Source organism: Ailuropoda melanoleuca, chromosome 4 (assembly GCF_002007445.2).
Source record: "Ailuropoda melanoleuca isolate Jingjing chromosome 4, ASM200744v2, whole genome shotgun sequence".
In the NCBI taxonomy this organism is placed as follows: domain Eukaryota; kingdom Metazoa; phylum Chordata; class Mammalia; order Carnivora; family Ursidae; genus Ailuropoda; species Ailuropoda melanoleuca.
In genome coordinates, this window is record NC_048221.1 from 144,572,325 (window position 1) to 144,592,623 (window position 20,299).

General features: G+C 41.2%; 1 long non-coding RNA gene across 2 annotated transcripts; it reads right to left on the reverse strand.

The window, feature by feature from the left end:
- Window positions 1-3,993: 3,993 nt before the first annotated feature.
- LOC117802073 lies at window positions 3,994-19,082 on the reverse strand. Of its 2 annotated transcripts, XR_004625140.1 has the most exons (5): window positions 19,023-19,082; window positions 16,903-17,012; window positions 16,653-16,816; window positions 5,881-6,130; window positions 3,994-4,039 (listed from the first exon to the last, which is right to left on the reverse strand). It is a non-coding gene; the product is annotated as an uncharacterized LOC117802073 (long non-coding RNA). The 2 variants fall into 2 exon arrangements; XR_004625139.1 differs by lacking the exon at window positions 19,023-19,082 and having other exon boundaries at window positions 16,903-18,193.
- Between the last annotated feature and the right edge of the window lie 1,217 nt (window positions 19,083-20,299).

Sequence of the window (20,299 nt, forward strand, 5' to 3'; positions counted from 1 at the left end):
CCTCTCTTGCTGGCTGTCTCTCTCTCTGTCAAATAAATAAATAAAATCTTAAAAAAAAAAAAACCTCAATGCCAGACTAATACAAGAAATTCATTCTTAAAAAATGAATAAGCAAGGATGCTTTTTCTTAAAATCAAGAATAAACGAGGAGGCCCATTATCATAATTATTTAGTATAAACAATAACTATAATGAAATGTATATTCTGGCTGGCCTCTGCCCCAAGGTAATGACAAAAATTATCTCCAACACTTGTATTGGCCCAGGAAGGTGATTTTATTTCCCCAATTTAATGAACACAACATGGACACTTTCACAGAGACATGACTTGGGGAAAGTCACTCAGATGTGAACGGTAGAGCTGGGATTGAAACTAGTCTAAGTCCACTACTTTTGACCACTTGTCACCGACTTCCTTGTTCTGGATATTCTACCTGATTAAATAAGACAAAACAAAGAAGGGCACCTGGGCGGCTCAGTCGGTTAAGCACCCAACTCTTGGTTTCAGCTCAGGTCCTGATCTTGGAGTTGTGAGATGGAGCCCTGTGTCAGGCTCTGCACTCAGCAGGGAGTCTGCTTAAGATTCTCTCTCTTCTTCTCCTGCTGCCCCTCCCCAATGCATGCGCTCTCTCTCTCTCAAATAAATAAAAAAAATAAACTTAAAAAAAAAAGACAAAACAAAGAAAGAAGCAAATGTGGAAAATCAGGAGCCCAAGTGCTGCTTGTAGATTATGAGACTGTTTACCTGCGAAGCCCAAGGGAGCCCATTGGAAATTAGTAATGAAATAAGGTGATCAGACACAAGTAAATGTGAAAAATCTCAGTGCCGGTATCAAAAAATATGATGGAAAAGATTCTTTTTTATAACTGCAACAAAAAGTAGAAAGTACCTAGGAATGCACATCCATAAATGTGGAGGACCTATATGGTAAATCTGTCATTTGTTGATGGGAAAAACTCTAAAAGACCTGGAAAAAAGATAGGTCTCTAATTAAAACAAAATATTGGAAGGATATTAATACTTCCCATATAATCTGACAGAACAAATCTAAACTCATTTACAGAAACAGAGAAAAGTTAACTTAACAACATATTTAAAGTACAGTAAGCTGGCATTTGTATGACTGACATTAAAATGTGTTTTAAAGTTTTAATAATTGAGAAAGTATTACAATGGTACAGCAACTGAGGAATACATAAAGGGATCGTGCTAAAAATAGACTCAAGACATACACAAATATTCTTCACATGGTAAATGTTTTCCAATAAGTAACATGAATTAAAGCATTAAGCATAATAGAAAACCTTATTTTATTTATATAGGGATAATTGACATACAACACTGTATTAGTTCCAGATGGACAACATAATTATTTGATAGATGCATGTATTGCAAAATAATCCCTCCAATAAGTGTAGTTATCATCCATCACTACAGTTACCGATTTTTTCTTGTGATGAGAACTTTTAAGATCTGCTCTCTTAGCAACTTTAAAATACACAATACAACGTTATTAACCACGGTCACTATACTGTGCATTACATCTCCATGACTTACTTATTTCATAACTGGAAGTTGGCACCTTTTGGCCACTGAAGGGTTAGATTTTAAGTAAACACGCTGGCTGATACTGGGGTTTTAGATGAAATGGTATCTCCTGGGTTCTATTAGTCAATGCTGATTAAGCAAATTTCTCAAGCACAGAACTACGCAATGTTCACAGATATGAATATCTAATACTAACCCTGAAGCAAGATGCTGAATTGTTTCTGAATCACCAAGGCAAGATTAAATTATGTACTAAATTTGTGTTCCCTGTATTTTAATATATTTAAATTATTTAGAAACTGACCAGTGATGAAGACTAGCTGGTAACTTCAGCCACAGGCCTCCCTTCAGTGCTTCTTTCCTTGTTCATCCTCTACTGTCCTGTTAGAGTTCAAATGAAATCTACTCTTCTAAAAGAATTATTATATTCCTGATTAATCAAATGATTCCTCTCCCTCAGCCAGACTTGGAAAAAGAGTCTTCCCTGCTCAGATATGAGCGATGAAATCTGGGAATTTATTTCCAGAACTATAGATCTCATGTTGCAGAGTATATTTTCATGAAGGAATTTAATCTTGTTTCAAAAGACATATGGGTAGGCGTGATTTTTTTACAACTTTGGTAAATTGCACCTGACAAAGTAACGACGTTATCAAGCCTGAGCCCTTAGAGAAAGAGAGTGGAGCGAGGGGGGTGGAGAACAGTTCTATGGAGTCTGACACCCGGTCACCCCAGTTGCCAGTGCAAACTCTGACACTGAGGTATGGATTCTCGGGACTTCCTTTTCTAAGAAGCATGATGGAGAAGACGGAGGTCTCCCAAGCCCTGAGTAGCTCGTGAAGTTCAAGTGTGCGTCACGCAGAGTCCTAGTGACCAAACGAGATGTCCTGGACAAAATATGCTGCTGCTGGCCATGACTCACTTCTAGAAAAGCTGGAGAATTACTGAAAGTACATTCTGTTTGAGGGTGCCCATTCCATCCTAAGTGCCCTCTCAGGTATAGGCTGCCTTTACTGTCTTCTAATACCAAACCAGCAATACTTCAGTTGTCAAAACAAGTAATAGCCAACCTAAGAGGGATGCAGCCAGAAATGTAAAGCAGCATCAAGTTTTCTTCTGGTAACAAATCAGCATTATCAAAGTCCACCCATTATATTCTCACCTATGCTAATTTTTTGGGCAAAATACTGTATAAGGAGTGCATGGTATTTCAGACCGTATCTGGAATGACCTCCAGGGCATAGCAGAATTTTTAGAGTTCTTCAACTCAACCTGCCCCAGCAGGCAGATACTATAGTATTTCAGGATATGGTCACACACATATTTTAAATTATGTTATCTAGATGAATGAGATATAAAATCACTACTTAAGGCTATATGCTTTCTTATTCAACAAATGTGGGTAAAAGAAAGAAAAAAAGAGAAAAAAGAAAGGAAGGAAACAAGGAAGGAAGGAAAAAGGGAAAAATAGGAGAAATTAAGAGAAAAAAAACAAGAAACAAAACAAGAAGCAAGGAAAAGTGACCAGAAGGAGAAGGAACAACAGGAGGAAGGAGGGGACTAGACCATGACAAGCTCGGCACTCGCCGGGGCCACTGACACAGACAGCAAGAAGATCAACCCCTGATGGAGCCCACACTCTTGCAGATGGAACAGTAATTGTAATACACTGTGCTAATACCAAAAAAGTATTAAAAATAGACTTTTTTNATGAGATATAAAATCACTACTTAAGGCTATATGCTTTCTTATTCAACAAATGTGGGTAAAAGAAAGAAAAAAAGAGAAAAAAGAAAGGAAGGAAACAAGGAAGGAAGGAAAAAGGGAAAAATAGGAGAAATTAAGAGAAAAAAAACAAGAAACAAAACAAGAAGCAAGGAAAAGTGACCAGAAGGAGAAGGAACAACAGGAGGAAGGAGGGGACTAGGCCATGACAAGCTCGGCACTCGCCGGGGCCACTGACACAGACAGCAAGAAGATCAACCCCTGATGGAGCCCACACTCTTGCAGATGGAACAGTAATTGTAATACACTGTGCTAATACCAAAAAAGTATTAAAAATAGACTTTTTTAAAAAGGGGGGTTAAAATAGACTTTGTATAAATATATATTTAATTTTATTATTAAAATTATTTCAATAGCAAAAGTTGTATAGTATAATAAATCAATTTTTATTGATGATTATCTAAAATAAGAGGAAATTTAAAAGTCTTGGATTTTTATCTTTTAATGGAAGAGATAATTTTTTAAATGTGAAATAAAAATTTTACCCTCTAATATCTTCAAAAGCAAATGAAGAGAGAAGAAAGACATGAATTTTTAAAAAATGGATATGGGGCGCCTGGGTGGCGAAGTCGTTAAGCGTCTGCCTTCGGCTCAGGGCGTGATCCTGGTGTTCTGGGATCGAGTCCCACATCAGGCTCCTCCGCTATGAGCCTGCTTCTTCCTCTCCCATTCCCTTTGCTTGTGTTCCCTCTCTCGCTGGCTGTCTCTGTCAAATAAATAAATAAAATCTTTAAAAAAAAAATAAAATAAAAAATGGATATAACCTCATACACATGTATCACGAATTTTTAAAGAACATCTTGGAAAAACATAAAAACTATCTCAAGAATTATACCATTTTTTGGTAATAACCCCATATATTATTGACAAAGACATAACTATAGGAAATTATTACTTTTGTAATGCAAATGAAAAATAAAAACTAACACCAAAAAGAAAATTAACTCAATAGCTGGAGGCAATATTATAGAGAAAATGCGGGAGTCAATGAAGAGTCAATGAATCATACCGAACAAGAACACAGTATCCTTCGGAAATATTTATCTAGAGAAAAACATTTCAAAACTAAATTTGATTACAAATCACTATTGGTAAAAAGAAAAAAGGAGATACTGATGTTGTATGAAATCAGATTTCAAACATTCCTATGTTTTAAATATGAAGTTAGATAACAATGACAAATGTTTTACTATTCCTATTTTTAAAACCTGGATAATTTGGTATGAATTCCTTGCAGAATCACAGTCTTGCTGACCAGGTATAGTTAATAATCTATTATAGAACTTAAGAAACTCCTAAAAACAGAAATCTACTTTTTGTATGCTGACCTTAATATGATTAATTCCCACTTCTCTGAAATGTCCAACTAGCAAAGGTGTAACCAACGGTTATTAACCAACAGTTAAGGTAACTCCAGCTTTTGACCTTGACCTGGACTCATCACAGCTAAGTGACATAACAAAGGTGTGACCATTTTTACTGAGTAGTATTGCCTTTTAGCATGCTGAATCCAATAGCACATTAAAAGGATTATACATGATGCAAGGATTATACGAAGTAGGATTTATCCCAGCAATGCGAGCACCGTTCAATATAAGATCAATCATGTAATACACCACATTGATAAAATGAAGAAAACAACACACACCCACATGATCATCTCAATAGACACAGAAAAAGCATTTGATAAAATTCAACACACTTTCTTCATTAAAAAATACTCAGCAAATTAGGAATGGAGGAGAACACCTTTAACAGGATAAAGGGCAATTGAAGAACCCATAGCTAGCTAGCTAGCTAGCTAACCCACACTAACTCGTTAGTGAAAGACCAAATCTTTCCCTCTAAGATCAGGAATAAACAAGGATGCCCACTATCACACTTTATGCCATTTAGTACTGGAAGTCCTAGCCAGCGCAATCAGGCAATAGAAATAAATAAAAGGCATTAAAATTGGAAAGAAAAAGGTAAATTGTCTCTGTTTGCAGATGGCATGATTCTCTATACAGAAAATCCTGTAGAATCCACATCAAAAACTAATTATTAGAGCAAGTAAAGAAATCCAGCAAAGTTGCAGGGAACAAGTTCAACACAAGAAATCAGCTGTGTTTTTATACACCAGCATTAAATAATCTGAAAGGAAATTAAGAAAGCAATTCCATTTACAATAGAGTCCAAAAGAATAAAATATTTGGAAAGAAATTGAACCAAGGAAATAAAATACTTGGACACTGAAACTATAAAACATTGCTGAAAAAAATCAACGAAGGCTTCGATGAATGGAAAGACATCCCACGTTCATGGACTAGAAGACTCAATATTATGAATATGGTAAGTGATCTATGGATTTGAGCAATCCCTTTCCAAATTCTAATGACCTTGTTTTGCCAAAATGGAAAAGGGGATTCTGAAATTCATATGAAATTTTAAAGAACCCCAAAATAGCCAAAACAATCTTGAAAAAGAAAAACAAGGTAGGAAGACTCACACTTCCTAATTTTAAATTTTAAAACTTCTTACAAAGCATTCAGGAACTCATGCACTCACCAGAATTTACTTGTAACCTGAAGTCCACACTTCAGCACTTGCTGCAGGGCCACTTGAAGATACACCCAGAGAGGCAAGAAGTCTGAGCTCTCGAGGCCCATGTTCAAAGCTGAGACCAAGGCTTGTGTTTCAGCTCCTGCCCCGGGACTGCATACTGTTTACAGCACACATCTCGGCATTTTTTGTGTTTTTCTTGGAGATTTTGCTGTTTGCATGGCCCCTAAGAATAGTGAAGTCCTGTCCAGTGTTCCTGAGAGCAAGAACAGAAAGTTCATGGTAAAAGAACCCTCACATACAGATTCTAGCAGCTCTATCACGAGCATCTATATCTTGTCTTCATTAATTGTTAGTTTTATTCTTTATTTTTATCAAGGTTATTCAGGTGCAGAGGCAACCTTTTCCCCCCTTTCAGCTCACACCGCTGCACAGTGATCCCACATGTCTGTATCACAAGTCTGAATGTACACCATTGACATTTTCAGATTAGGCCTGTTCTATTGCCTTCCCACTACTGCGCCATCGGCACTGGACCCATTTCCCCCTCCAGACTCCAACACGAGCTCCCCATCTTCCTCCAATACATGTCTTGTACTTGAGGCCAAATCAATATTTAGTATTCACATTTTAGTGACTGCAAATTCAACTGACATAAGACATACAATAAACTATGAATCTGTTTTTAAAAGAAGATTTTGTTGTTTCTGGAGTTAATAATTGCCTTTTTATTTGGTTGTTACTCAAGTAATACAATACTAAATCTTCTCTCAAGGCTTTCAGACACACCAAGTTTTGTCCCAGTGTCTTCTTCTTGGAGACAGAACTATCTACACTGGGTACCCTCCAAACTGGAGGCACAAGTGCTGTTCTAGGGTGGCCCCATCCACCACCCAGGGAATGCCTTTTCCTCTCTCCTGCATCCTTGCTCCCTTCTTGCTTGCTCTCCCCGGTTGGTGAAGGGTGTGCTCCAGTGGCTCCCTTAGAAAGGGCGTTTAGGAGACAAATATAAAGGGGCGCCTGGGTGGCACAGCAGTTAAGCGTCTGCCTTCGGCTCAGGGCGTGATCCCGGCGTTATGGGATCGAGCCCCACATCAGGCTCTTCTGCTATGAGCCTGCTTCTTCCTCTCCCACTCCCCCTGCTTGTGTTCCCTCTCTCGCTGGCTGTCTCTATCTCTGTTAAATAAATAAATAAAATCTTTGGAAAAAAAAAAANTTAGAAAGGGCGTTTAGGAGACAAATATCTATGTCTGAACATGTTTGATAATATCTGAAAATACGTATGTTCTGTCCCCAATTTTGATAGTTTGACTGGTTATGGTACTTTCAGTTGGAAATCATTTCTCACAAGAACTTGAGTTGCCTTCCTTACAATTCCAGTGCTGCTGTGTGGAATGTAAATGGTTCTATTGCTGGCCTTTTGTGTTTTTTCTTAGAGCCTTCAGCTTTGCCACTGTTCTGGAATTTCTCAGTGTCGTGCTTTCCTTTGGCTAGATTTCCATACTTTGTGCTGGGCCCTCAGTTTTTTCTTTCAACCTGGAAAGTCATATCTTTACTTCTGGAAATTTGTTCTTTAACCAATTCATTTATTTCCTTCCTTCTAACTCCTCTGCCTTCTCATTCTAGAGTTCTGATTTAATAATACAATGAGCCTCCAGGACGTGTCTGAATTTTGAGTTTCTCTGTCATCTTTTTCATCTCTTTTTCTTTTAGCTCTAGCTTCCAAAGATGATTTCCTCAACAATACTTCCCAGCTCTTTTACTGAGTTAACAAAAAAAAAAGTTATATAATTTTATATATAATATATAATTTTACATACATATAATAATTACATATAATATATGTTACATATAATTACATGTTATGTTATATATAAACATATAAACATACAAATATATAAATTATCTATATTACATATGTCACATATATTACATATATGTTATATATGTAAATATGTGAATATGTTATATGTGTGTAAAAAGTTATATAATTATAAAGTTTTATATACATAATAATTATATATAATATATTATGTTATATATAATTATCTGTTATGTTATATATAGACAATAAACATACAAATATATATAAATTATATATATTATATATATATGCCACATATATTGCATATGTGTTATATATGTGCAATATTTTAGGGTTCATTGTTGTCCTCTGAATGATTCTGTGTAATATCATCTTGTTCTCATTGGGGAGCTCTGATACCATCTCTAACCTCCCTGAAGATGGTATTGATTATTTTGTTTTCTTCTGCTTGCAAAGTCTTCAAATTTGTGTATTTGCTTCTTGTCTATTTGTTCTCTATCCTCCCTGGTAATATGCCTGCTTATCACTGTTGTTCTTTCATAGTTAAGAGACAAGTACTAAACATAGGACACCCCGTTCCATGTCACTCATCATCCCTGCAGTGGACCCAACCTAATCCCGTTCAGAGGTTGAGCTTGGATTCTGTTCCAGTTGCTAAAGGGCTCTGCATTCTAGGAATGTTGTTTCTCTCCAGTCATCTCTAGGGCTAGCTAGGGGAACATACGCCTGCTCACTTGCATCCTCCTTGGAAGTGAAGATGCCTGAGAGATAGGCAGCCTGTCACTAAACCTGATGCAAAGACTCCACCAAGGCTGCCTGTCCAAGTAAAGCTGCATCAATGTTCTACCCAGTGTCATGTGATGTAGCCTACAACCTCTCTTGCTAAAGAAGGAAAATTGGCAAGTTTAAACTCTGTAAAGAGAATGGGTGTAGTGGGAGAGGGGTGGGAACATGATGGCATCAAACATCTCAGAGAAGGTTGGCACCTCCAGGAATGGGAGAACTGGACTTTGCCTATCCACCCAAGTCCTGGGCACTCACACCAGCCTGCCCAGAGAGCCCACGCAGCACCTGCAGGGAGATGCTGCCAACAGGAAGATTGAGATGCTTGTCCTGCTTCAGGGGAAATAAAATAAGAAATGGCTTAATTTTACATAAAACTCAAAATGCACAAAGAACACAAAGACATGAAGGGTTTTGGAGTCATGGCCTGGAGGTGTGCTCTAAGTGTGGACCAGGCAGCAAAATCGTGTTATCTGGTGATCATTTTGACTCAGGATTGGCAATAAATGTGCTTGCCCTTCGTTCAGTTAGAGTCAATGGAGGGACGTCAGCTCGAAGTACAAAAGTGCTGGCATTTAGCAGAGCCAGCTGAGAGCCACAGATTGTGTATCCAAAGCAATTATATTTTTAAACATGTTCAAAGTTATTTTTAACCTTTTATAGTCCTTTCTGGTTTTCACTGTTCAGAGACTATTTTAAACCTTTTCCTATTAAATTTGGAAATGTAGACAAGGACAATTACTGCAAATTGTGAATGAAAGAGAAAGGGGCCACCCCCACAAGAAGAAAAGCCTGTGGGCTGAGAAGAGGGAGGGCACACCTGAGGGGCAGTTTCTGTGGACAGACCCTACCCACCGGCACCTCCCCAGACCGGGACCCTCTGTCTGTGGCTGGATGCCTCTCCTTCGCTGTGACCCCTTGGTGTCCTCTCTCCACATTGACTCAGGCACAGTGAGTGTACCAGGGTGAGACGTACCTACCAGAGCTTCGGGTGCTGTTTGCTCAGCTTTCCTTCTTGCCTTGCAAACTGCCTGCCCATCAGCTGGTCCCCTGACACCTTCTTTCTGTGCATCTTGGCCCTCTGTCAGAAAACGACTGTGCACCTCTGTGCACCCCTGTCCTTCTCCAGGCAACCCTGTGTGCCTCTGCACAACCCTGTCCTTCTCCAGGCAACCCTGTGCACCTCTATGCACCCCTGTCCTCCAGGCAACCCTTCTCCAGGCAACCCTGTGCACCTCTATGCACCCCTGTCCTTCTCCAGGCAACCCTGTGTGCCTCTATGCACCCCTGTCTTTCTCCAGGCAACCCAGTGCACCTCTATGCACCCCTGTCCTTCTCCAGACAACCCTGTATGCCTCTATGCATCCCTGTCCTTCTCCAGGCAACACTGTGCACCTCTATGCACCCCTGTCCTTCTCCAGGCAACCCTGTGTACCTCTGCGCACCCCTGTCCTTCTCCAGGCAACCCTGTGCACCTCTGTGCACCCCTGTCCTTCTCCAGGCAACCCTGTGCACCTCTGTGCACCCCTGTCCTTCTCCAGGCAACCCTGTGCACCTCCAAGCACCCCTGTCTTTCTCCAGGCAACCCTGCGCACCTCTGTGCACCCCTGTCCTTCTCCAGGCAACCCTGTGCACCTCTATGCACCCCTGTCCTCCTCCAGGCAACCCTGCGCATCTCTGTGCACCCCTGTCCTTCTCCAGGCAACCCTGTGTGCCTCTGTGCACCCCTGTCTTTCTCCAGGCAACCGTGTGCACCTCTATGCACCCCTGTCCTCCTCCAGGCAACCCTGCTCATCTCTGTGCACCCCTGTCCTTCTCCNCTTTCCTTCTTGCCTTGCAAACTGCCTGCCCATCAGCTGGTCCCCTGACACCTTCTTTCTGTGCATCTTGGCCCTCTGTCAGAAAACGCCTGTGCACCTCTGTGCACCCCTGTCCTTCTCCAGGCAACCCTGTGCACCTCCAAGCACCCCTGTCTTTCTCCAGGCAACCATGTGCACCTCTGTGCACCCCTGTCCTTCTCCACAACCCTGTGTGCCTCTGTGCACCCCTGTCCTTCTCCAGGCAACCGTGTGTGCCTCTGTGCACCCCTGTCCTTCTCCAGGCAACCGTGTGTGCCTCTATGCACCCCTGTCCTTCTCCAAGCAACCCTGTGCACCTCTATGCACCCCTGTCTTTCTCCAGGCAACCCTGTGTGCCTCTGTGCACCCGTCTTCCTCAGTCCTTCCCTCGTGTCCCTCTCACTGAAGGAAACTGCCCTTCCCCAGGTATGCAGTCTCTCTTCCTTGACCTTGCTTTCATTCTCCATCTGCTTCTTCTCAGCCTAAAGAGAGACTTGGTGGACTTGGGCCGCAGTGGAACGAAGGAGGGGCAGCAGGCAGGTTCAGTGGGAGAGGGGATGAGGCAGAACAGAGGTGTCCCCCAAGCTTATTGGGGGCAGAGGGTTCACCAGTTAATGGAAAGTGACATCAAAACTAGTAGTTCGGAGGAGTCTGAAAAAATGTCTGTGTTGCATTAATTTAGAGGAACGATTGAGAGATTTGACAGGTTCTGTTGAGGACTATTTTACTAAGGAATAAGAATCACACACAAAGTATATTTGAATCTCCCCGGAAGAGCACATCAGATATGAACTCCCATTTTGTGTCCGTGTATATTTTTGTGTCTAAGCATGGAATAGATTTCTTTTTCTTTTTTTATTGTTGTTTTTGAGGGTTTTTTAAATCGAGGTAAAATTTTCGTACAAATTCACAGATCGTAAGGGTACATTTTTAAAAGACTTTGTTTTAGAGAAGTTTTTGGTTCACAGCAAAAACGGGAGGGAGGCCTAGAGGGTTCTCACTCACCCCGTGCCCCCTGCCATGCACAGCCTCCCCCACAGTCAACACCCCCAGCAAGAGGCACATTTGTTACCAAGGAAGAACCCACGCAGACACATCAGCATCACCCAGAGTCTGGCGTTTCCACTGCGGCTCAGACTCGATGCTGTTCTTTCTGTGGGTTTGCACGAACACAGAGTGGTGTGTACCCAACACTGGCTCAGGCTGAGGATTTTTCTGCCCTGAGAATGCTCTGCGCTCCACCTGTCGTTCCTCTCACGGCCCCCAACCCCCGGCCACCACTGCCTGTTGCGCTGTTTTCACAGATTTGCTAGAGGTGCATTTTGATATCTTGATGACGNTTTTGCTAGGGGTGCATTTTGATATCTTGATGACGACACAGTCACAAACCACACAGAACTTTCCTGATTCTGCTGCAACAAGTTCCCACAGACTCGGTGGCTAAACCTCGGCACATTTATTTTCCNATTTGCTAGAGGTGCATTTTGATATCTTGATGACGACACAGTCACAAACCACACGCCAGTGCAGAACTTTCCTGATTCTGCTGCAACAAGTTCCCACAGACTCGGTGGCTAAACCTCGGCACATTTATTTTCCCACAGGCTGGCCGTCAGAAATCCAAAATGAGTTTCACGGGGCCAGAGTCAAGGTTAAGCAGGGCCTCGCTCCCTCCAGAGGCCCCGGGGCAGAGCCCATTTCCCTGCCTTTCCAGCTTCTGGAGGGTGTCCCCATCTGCACCACATCGCTCCTTTTCCTCCAGGACCTCGTCTGCTAGCTTCTGTCTTCAGACCTCCCTCCGCCCACACTTGTAGGACGCAGTGATCCACAACGGTCTCCATATTTCAAGTTCTCCAACCTGATCTCATCTGCAGTCTCCCTTCCGTATAAATAACACACACAGGCCCAGAGATTGGGACTTGGATATCTCTGGGGGCCACCATTTCAACCCACCACACCAGTCAAGACATAAAAACATTTCTATCACACAGAAAGTTGTATCATTCCTACCAGGGATGGACACCAACCCCCACAGGCAGCCACGCTTCTCATTTCTATCAACACAGATTGTCTGTTCTTACCCTTCCTTGTGAAGGGAGCAAGGCAACACGCACTGTCCTTGCGTGTGTCCTTCAGCCGGCGTAGTGTTCTAGGGTTATCTGCGCTGCTGGGAATCACTGTTATTCCCTTTCTTACTGCTGAGGACTAGCTATGGTATGATTGCATCATATGTTTGAAAATCTATTTTCCTATTGGTGGGTATTTGGATTGCTTACAGCCTTTGGGGTCATGAGAGAAGCTACCACAGACATTCTTGAGCCAGACTTGTTGTGGACAGACTTTTCATACATCCTGGGTAAGTACCGGAGGGGTACTCCGGGTCATACAGCAGGTGTACTTTTACCTTATAAGAACCCGCCGAAAGTTTTCCAAAGTGATCAAGCCATTTCTCACTCCCCGGACAACGTATAGAAAGTTTAGGTTGTTTCCCGACAACCACCTCCACCTTTGGTGTTTCTAAAGTTTTTTATTTTAGCAAGTTGTAATATCACATTCTGCTATTAATTTACATTCCCTGATATCTAACATTTTTAGCACCTTTGCATGTTTCTATTGTGTATATGCATATCTTCTTTACTAGGACATCAGCATGAGTCATTGAATCATTTTTATTTGGTTATCTCTTTTTTATTGATTCATTTGAGTTGTTTATATATTGTTTATAAGTCTTCTGTCAGATATATGTATTAATATCTTCTCCCATTCTATGACTTGCCTTTGTATTTTCTTAATAATACTTTTTAAAGATTTTAAAATTTCGATGCAGCCTGATTTTCCATTTGTTCTTTTTGGGTTAGCGCTTGTTTTTTTTCTCTTCAAGAAATCTTTGCCTACACGAAGTTTGCAGAATATTCTCCCATGTTTTCTTCAAAGAGCTTTATAAGTTTACTTTTTATTTGGTATATGACCATAATTTATTTATATGTGTAGTGAGAGGTAGGGATAGAAGTGATTGGTTATTGNTATTTTCTTAATAATACTTTTTAAAAATTTTAAAATTTCGATGCAGCCTGATTTTCCATTTGTTCTTTTTGGGTTAGCGCTTGTTTTTTTTCTCTTCAAGAAATCTTTGCCTACACGAAGTTTGCAGAATATTCTCCCATGTTTTCTTCAAAGAGCTTTATAAGTTTACTTTTTATTTGGTATATGACCATAATTTATTTATATGTGTAGTGAGAGGTAGGGATAGAAGTGATTGGTTATTGGGGTGCCTGGGTGGCACAGCNTCCATTTGTTTATTTTATTGTTACAACACTTTTTTAAAAACACCATTTCTCCATTTAGTTTCTTTAGAAATTTGTCAAAAATCAATTTATTATCTACATGGGTATCTATTTATGAGCTAGCTACCTGTTGTTGTGCTGATCTAATTGGCTAGACCACACCGTCTTTATTACTGTGGATTTTTAGTAAGTCTTGCAATTAGGTAGGATGACTTCTCTNCATTTCTTAAAAACACCGTTTCTCCATTTAGTTTCTTTAGAAATTTGCCAAAAATCAATTTATTATCTACATGGGTATCTATTTCTGAGCTAGCTACCTGTTGTTGCGCTGATCTAATTGGCTAGACCACACCGTCTTTATTACTGTGGATTTTTAGTAAGTCTTGCAATTAGGTAGGATGACTTCTCTTCTTTCTTCTTCATGATCAAAAGTATTTGGGCCTTTCCAGGTCCTCTGTATTTCCATATAAATTTTAGGATTAACTTGTAAATTTTTATAAAAACAGCCTGTTGGTATTTTGGTTGGAGTGTGTTGAATCTAAATAACAGTTTGTGGGCATTTGAAGTCTTAACATATGAATCTCTAAATTAATGACAGTAGTATTTCCCACCATTTATTTAAATATTTGTTAATTTCCTGAATAATTCTTTCCCACTTTCATAAAATATGCTTCTGAATATTTTATATTCTATCTTAATTCTATTATAAATTAAGTTTTATTTTATTTTCCACTTGCTTGATGCTAGTATATAGAAATATAAATACAATTAATTTTTATATTTACTTTGTATTTTATGGCCTTGCTAAATTCACTTACTATTTCTAGTAGTTATTTCGTATATCCCTTAGAATTATCTGCATAAACAATTGTTCCATGTGTAAATAAAGACAGTTTTCCTTTCTTCTTTTCCAATTCATATGCCTTTTTATTTCTTTCTCTTGTTTGATTGCACTGGCTAGCTACTCTGATGCAATGTTGAATTTAAGTGATGAGAAAGAATATCCTTGCCTTGTTCATGATTTTAGGGGGAAAGCCTTCAATATTTTACCATTAAGTGATCTGTAGGTTTTTCATAGATGCCCTTTGTCAGATTGAAGAAGTTCCTTTTTTATTCTTTTTTTTTTTAAAGATTTTATTTATTTGTTCGACAGAGATAGAGACNTTTTTTAAAGATTTTATTTATTTATTCGACAGAGATAGAGACAGCCAGCGAGAGAGGGAACACAAGCAGGGGGAGTGGGAGAGGAAGAAGCAGGCTCACAGCAGAGGAGCCCGACGTGGGGCTCGATCCCATAACGCCAGGATCACGCCCTGAGCTGAAGGCAGACTCTCAACCACTGTGCCACCCAGGCGCCCCTTTTTATTCTTCTGTTTGCATTTGCTAAAAATTTTTTTATCACAAATAAATGTTTAATTTTGTCAAATATTTTTCTGCATTTAATAAAATTATCATATAGGTTTTTTTCTTTATTTTGTTAATATGTTGTTTTATATTGATGGATTTTTCAAATGTTAATCTTTGGATTTCTGGAATATATCTTACTTAGCAATGTTATACTATTCTTTTATCATGTTTTGTATTAGGGCTGTGTGGGCTATGCGAATAAAATCAGTGAGAAACTATTCCTTCATCTCCTATTTTTGTAATTTTTGTAATATTATTTCTTTCATCATTCTAGAATTCATCATTTGGGATCAAATTTATCTTTGAGGTAAGGCTTTTTTTAATAATTTTCAATATAGAAGTTTACATTTTAAATTAGACACATAGATATTTAAATTTTATATTTATTTTTGTGTCAATTTTGGCAAGCTGTCAAAGACTGTCCATTTCATCTAAGTTATCAAATTTATTGGAAAAACTTTGTTTATAAATTCCCTTATGGTCATTCTAAATTATATTAAAATTCTGTGATATTCCCACTTCCATTCTGATATTTTCTGTTTTTATTCTTTTTCTTGATTAGTCTCAAAATATATAGAAAAATCTGTATATTTAAATATGGTTGTCCTGAGGTTGCTTTAGCAGAGAATAAAATTATACCAGGGAAAAAGTGAGGCCCATCAAAAACATTATTGGTCATTAATCCACAAATATCTTAAATATAACAAGTTTTTGTATATATCTCATGGGCATACCATCATCAATATGTATCACTGATGTAAAAAATTAACCCTGAAGCTCACTCCCATCATACAGCTGAGTCAGGATATGGATCCCACTTTGCCACAGCCTGTGAAGGTGGCACTAAATTGTGGTCATGTTACTGATACCGGTAGGAGTTCCCATGCCCTTACTTATTACTGTATGGAACAAGAAGAATTTATATATAAATATTTTTAACACTTCATGTATAAATAAAAAAGAAATGAAAAATTAAATTTGGTAACCTTTTGGAGCCTTAAATTATTTTCTAATACAAAAATCAGGGTTCCTAAGAAACAACCCAGGAGACTAGAATATTAGGTACTGCTTTTGGCTAAACTCTGTTTTCATGCCCTCACATTCTCAAAGCACAATGTTTTATTTATGGGAGCTCTATATAAAACTTGGAATATTGAACAAAAACAAACAGATATGGTTTGTCTTTTGAGTCATGAGAGTTCAAAACTTACCAGTTCAACAGTGTGTTCACAGGACCTTCTAAAACAACATCAGGGTAGACAGAGCCAAGATGGGCCACACACGCCATTGTCACTCCTCACCTGAGCAGTAGAATTGTTGTCTTGGACCTGACATAGTTAGAAACTCCAAGTTCCAGTTCAGCAGGAGGCATCCCAAGGGTGTGGAAAATAAGATTTCTGGCTTCTAGGTCCTGAATCCATAAACCATGAAACTCAGAACATCTGGAAACGTTGAGTTGTGTGTTGCAAGACAGAGGTGGAGGAGTTGACAGAGGCCTATGAGCAACCTCTGCCAGCCAGCTTGGCTCTGGGAAGAGCTCGCGCCCCATCCGTCTCCTACTCATGATAGCTGTTGGGCACAACCATGGAACTCTAGGACTTAAGCCAGAGTTAGCAACCCAAGATTGTTTTTCATATTTACCTTCATAGATTCTGTCTGAAGGTTCTAATTATTTATGTAGCCCTGGAAAGTCTGGAGACATGCACGCAAGGACTGAAGGTAGTCCCAATTTCCCTTGGACAAGTAGAGTCAGTTTACACCGTTTTTAGAGTCTTGTGAGGAACCAAAGGCCAAACTGCAGAACTCTGGGAGAGCGTGAGAACTCATGGTTAGGCAACAACTAACACCACAAAGAAAACAGAAGTTAATTTAAAGTGAAAGAGTTTCCTACTGTCCTCTCAGCTGAGCTGTCAGGATTCCCGCGTGCTGTCTCCCACTCCCTCACTCACGCGGCTCACCCTTCCCTGAGCGCCTCTCTCTTCCTCCGTTTCCTTTTAAGATCTAGGGAATGACAGGTGACATAAAGGACAAATGTGGACTCCGGGAAATGCAGAGGATAGAAACAAAAACACTTCATCCTTCACACAAATCCCCACAAAGTTTTCAAGGTAGGTGGCTTCTTCATGCCAGCACCACACTCCCGGTTCAAGGCCAGAAACAGCACACTGCGCTAGCCCAGAATCGCACCAGCACGTGGAGCTCTGAAGGTCGGGACAGTCTGCTCCTACCCCACCAGAAGCTCTGAATATCCCTAGGCCTCCAAAAAAACCCTAGCTCAAAATGAACAGGCTAGAGGTTCTAAGGTTCCCTTGTCGCTCTAAAGGTTTCTCTTCTCAAATGCTGTTGCTTATACCCTGCCTTGGGGCCTGGCAGGAGCCTGGGAGGAACCGGTGCCTGGCACCCCGTGGTAGGACAGAGGTCTGACCACCTTTTCCATCCAAACAATTCAGTGTAGCTTCATGACTGAAAGAACTATGAGATGGCTTCACTGTCACTGGGACACTCAACCGAGAAACTGCCTCAGAGGTCTTTCCATGAAGCACTGACCGTATGTTGAAAAGAGCCTGAGAATTCTGGCTGAAACTCATGGAATCAGCCCACGAGGCCCCTGGTGCTGTGATCTGAAAAAGCAAAGGCCCACAGTGGCCAGTGACAAAGCATCAGGGGACCCGATGAAGTGTCCAATGTGGGGAACTCTGAGTGCTTCCCCTGGGGGCCAGTGGAAGTGCCAGGTGAACGGCAGGCTTGGCCCAGTGGAGATAAGTCGAATGCTCTCTTCCATAACACATCAAGCTGATTCAGCCAGAGATACATCTTCCCAGGGCTGATAATCCCCTCTAGAACAGGCTCCTAAGGCAATTCCCTCCACCTTGAGAGTCTCATCCTTTGCCCCCATATCCCAAAGTAGCAACATGTTACTCTTTCTTCTTTGCTTTTTGGGATCCAAAAATCAAACATCGGATGCGAAGTCCTCCTTTCAAACGCTGTGGCTCAGGACCCAGAGCATTCCGGATCAGCCACAACTCTGTATGGACCGGTTCAGCCTTCTAAGATGGTGCTGAGAGCAGCCAATGCTCAAACGGGCTAGTACCTCCCCCCAGGTCGGCTGATGTGTCGCCCAGTGTGCAGCTGCGCGGCCGTCCCTGCCCGGAACCACGGTGTGCTGCAAGTGCTTCCTCCTTTTAAAGGGGCACCTTTTATACTAATCTCATTTCAAATCCAAAGTTAATCTATCTTAATATCCAAAAATTAATACTATTTTAGATGCTTAATATATTTTTAATTTTTTTGAAGCAGTTTTTTGCCTTACTGAGAAACACCACTCTGAGCAATGTTGAAAAAGGGGATAAATCACCACTAATTGCCCTCCTCTATCAGAGCCTGTGTAAATCGTGTTTCCTTTATGAGATGGCACATGCTCACATGACCCTATGTGTTAGGGGGTGTCATTCCTGTTTTATAGTGAGGAAAGCAGGGCTTTAAAACTTGCTCAAGGTCACACATCCAGACTCCTGACCAGGCTCCTCTAGGACACTGACGCCATACCCTCACCTTGGCATCCCCATCCTCGCCCCTCCTCCGTCCCCAGTGGGCATGCCCTTCACACCTTTACGTTCGTGGCCACTCTGACCTGGAGACATAAAACTCTCAGAAATGAGTAGGGAGAGACGTGACCCCACATATGACAGCTGCCTTTTTCTCTCAACTTTCCTGGGGCCGGGACACATATGCACATTTCCAAATCACACAGGTAGAAGTCAGGAATTGCAGAGGACGAGAGACTTGACCATGTTGTTCATTAGCAGCAAAGCTAGGGCTTTCCACCATGCATCTCTGTGATCACGGACAAACCAAGTCATACTACAACCACACAAAAGAAGGTCCAACGTCCTGCACATGGAGAACACACTCTCCTTTGGAAATGGTGTAAGTATTTGCATGTATTACTTGAGTGAAGCTTCTATAAAACATCTTTTACTTTATCTGTTTAAAAATTGCATAAAGGGGCACCTGAGTGGTGCAGTCGTTAAGCGTCTGACTTCGGCTCAGGGCGTGATCCCAGCGTTCTGGGATCGAGCCCCACATCAGGCTTCTCCGCTGGGAGCCTGCTTCTTCCTCTCCCACTCCCCCTGTCTGTAATATAAATAAATAAAAAATAAAAAGTGCATATGAATATAAGATGTTCTACTGAAAGTATGATATCCCTCACCTAAAGCTTCAGCAACGGGTGATCCCAGGTGTGCACGGGTCCTGTGGGCTCCAGAAGCTGCGTCCCTGGAGTGAATCCTTCAGCCCCTATGGGGTTCCCAAGCCCAGCGCCAAGCACAAGGTTGGTGAGATTGGATTGCATCCACAGAGGCTGAGAGCTGCTGTGTGCACGGCTGGGTTCCCTGTGTTAGCTCCACAGAGTGAAGACACACCTGAAATTCGCTGTCAGACAGACATGGAGAGACGATCCCCAGCATATGGAAGAGGTTCAGAGCTTTGCTCTTCCAGACCCTCTGTTCCAGCCTTTCTCAGCACCGTGGGGGATTCCTAACCCGAACTTCAACAGGAGGGGCCACCTGTTCAAGGCTCTCGGTGGCTGGGTCTCACCTCGTCTGTAGCCTGACAGTCTAACTATATCCACTGGTCAGGTCCTACTGGAACCACATGGGAAGGGAAAGAGGGAAAGCTGATGATTCTGACATTTTAAACAGGGCAATTTCACACCAGATTTACTTTTGAGAAAGGTGTGTCCAAAAACAGTCCTAAGTGATCAGCCTTCGGCAGTTGGAACCTATAAACAAGCAGATGGGACCCACTTTGCACTGCAGACAGGGTCCGCAGGAGGCTAAGTGTGGTTCCTGACAGCCAAGCACAAGTCCCAGTGTGAAACCCACCGGGGAAAACAGCCAGGGATGAACGAAGGGGGACAGGGCACAGTCATTCGTGTCACTGAATCAAGTCCAAAGATGTCTGCTCGTCCTAGAACCAGATGCACATGACCCCACCCCACAGGACAAAGGACATCTGAGCAGAGGAACAGGAGATGGAAACAATCGTATTCTACTTCTGTGTCTTTCTTTCACATACTGTACAAATGGCAGAAGAGAAAGTTGCCCAAGTTGATAGAAAAGGGGGATCCCCATTACTCAAGAGTCTGTAGATCCCTTTTTCTTACTTTTTATTTAAAAAAATGAATCAAACTTTCAAAAAATGCCCGTGGTATGGAATTCACAAGACACCACACGGTGCGGTAAGAACCCCTTGCCACCTGCCTACCCACAGGCACCCACCCCACGTCC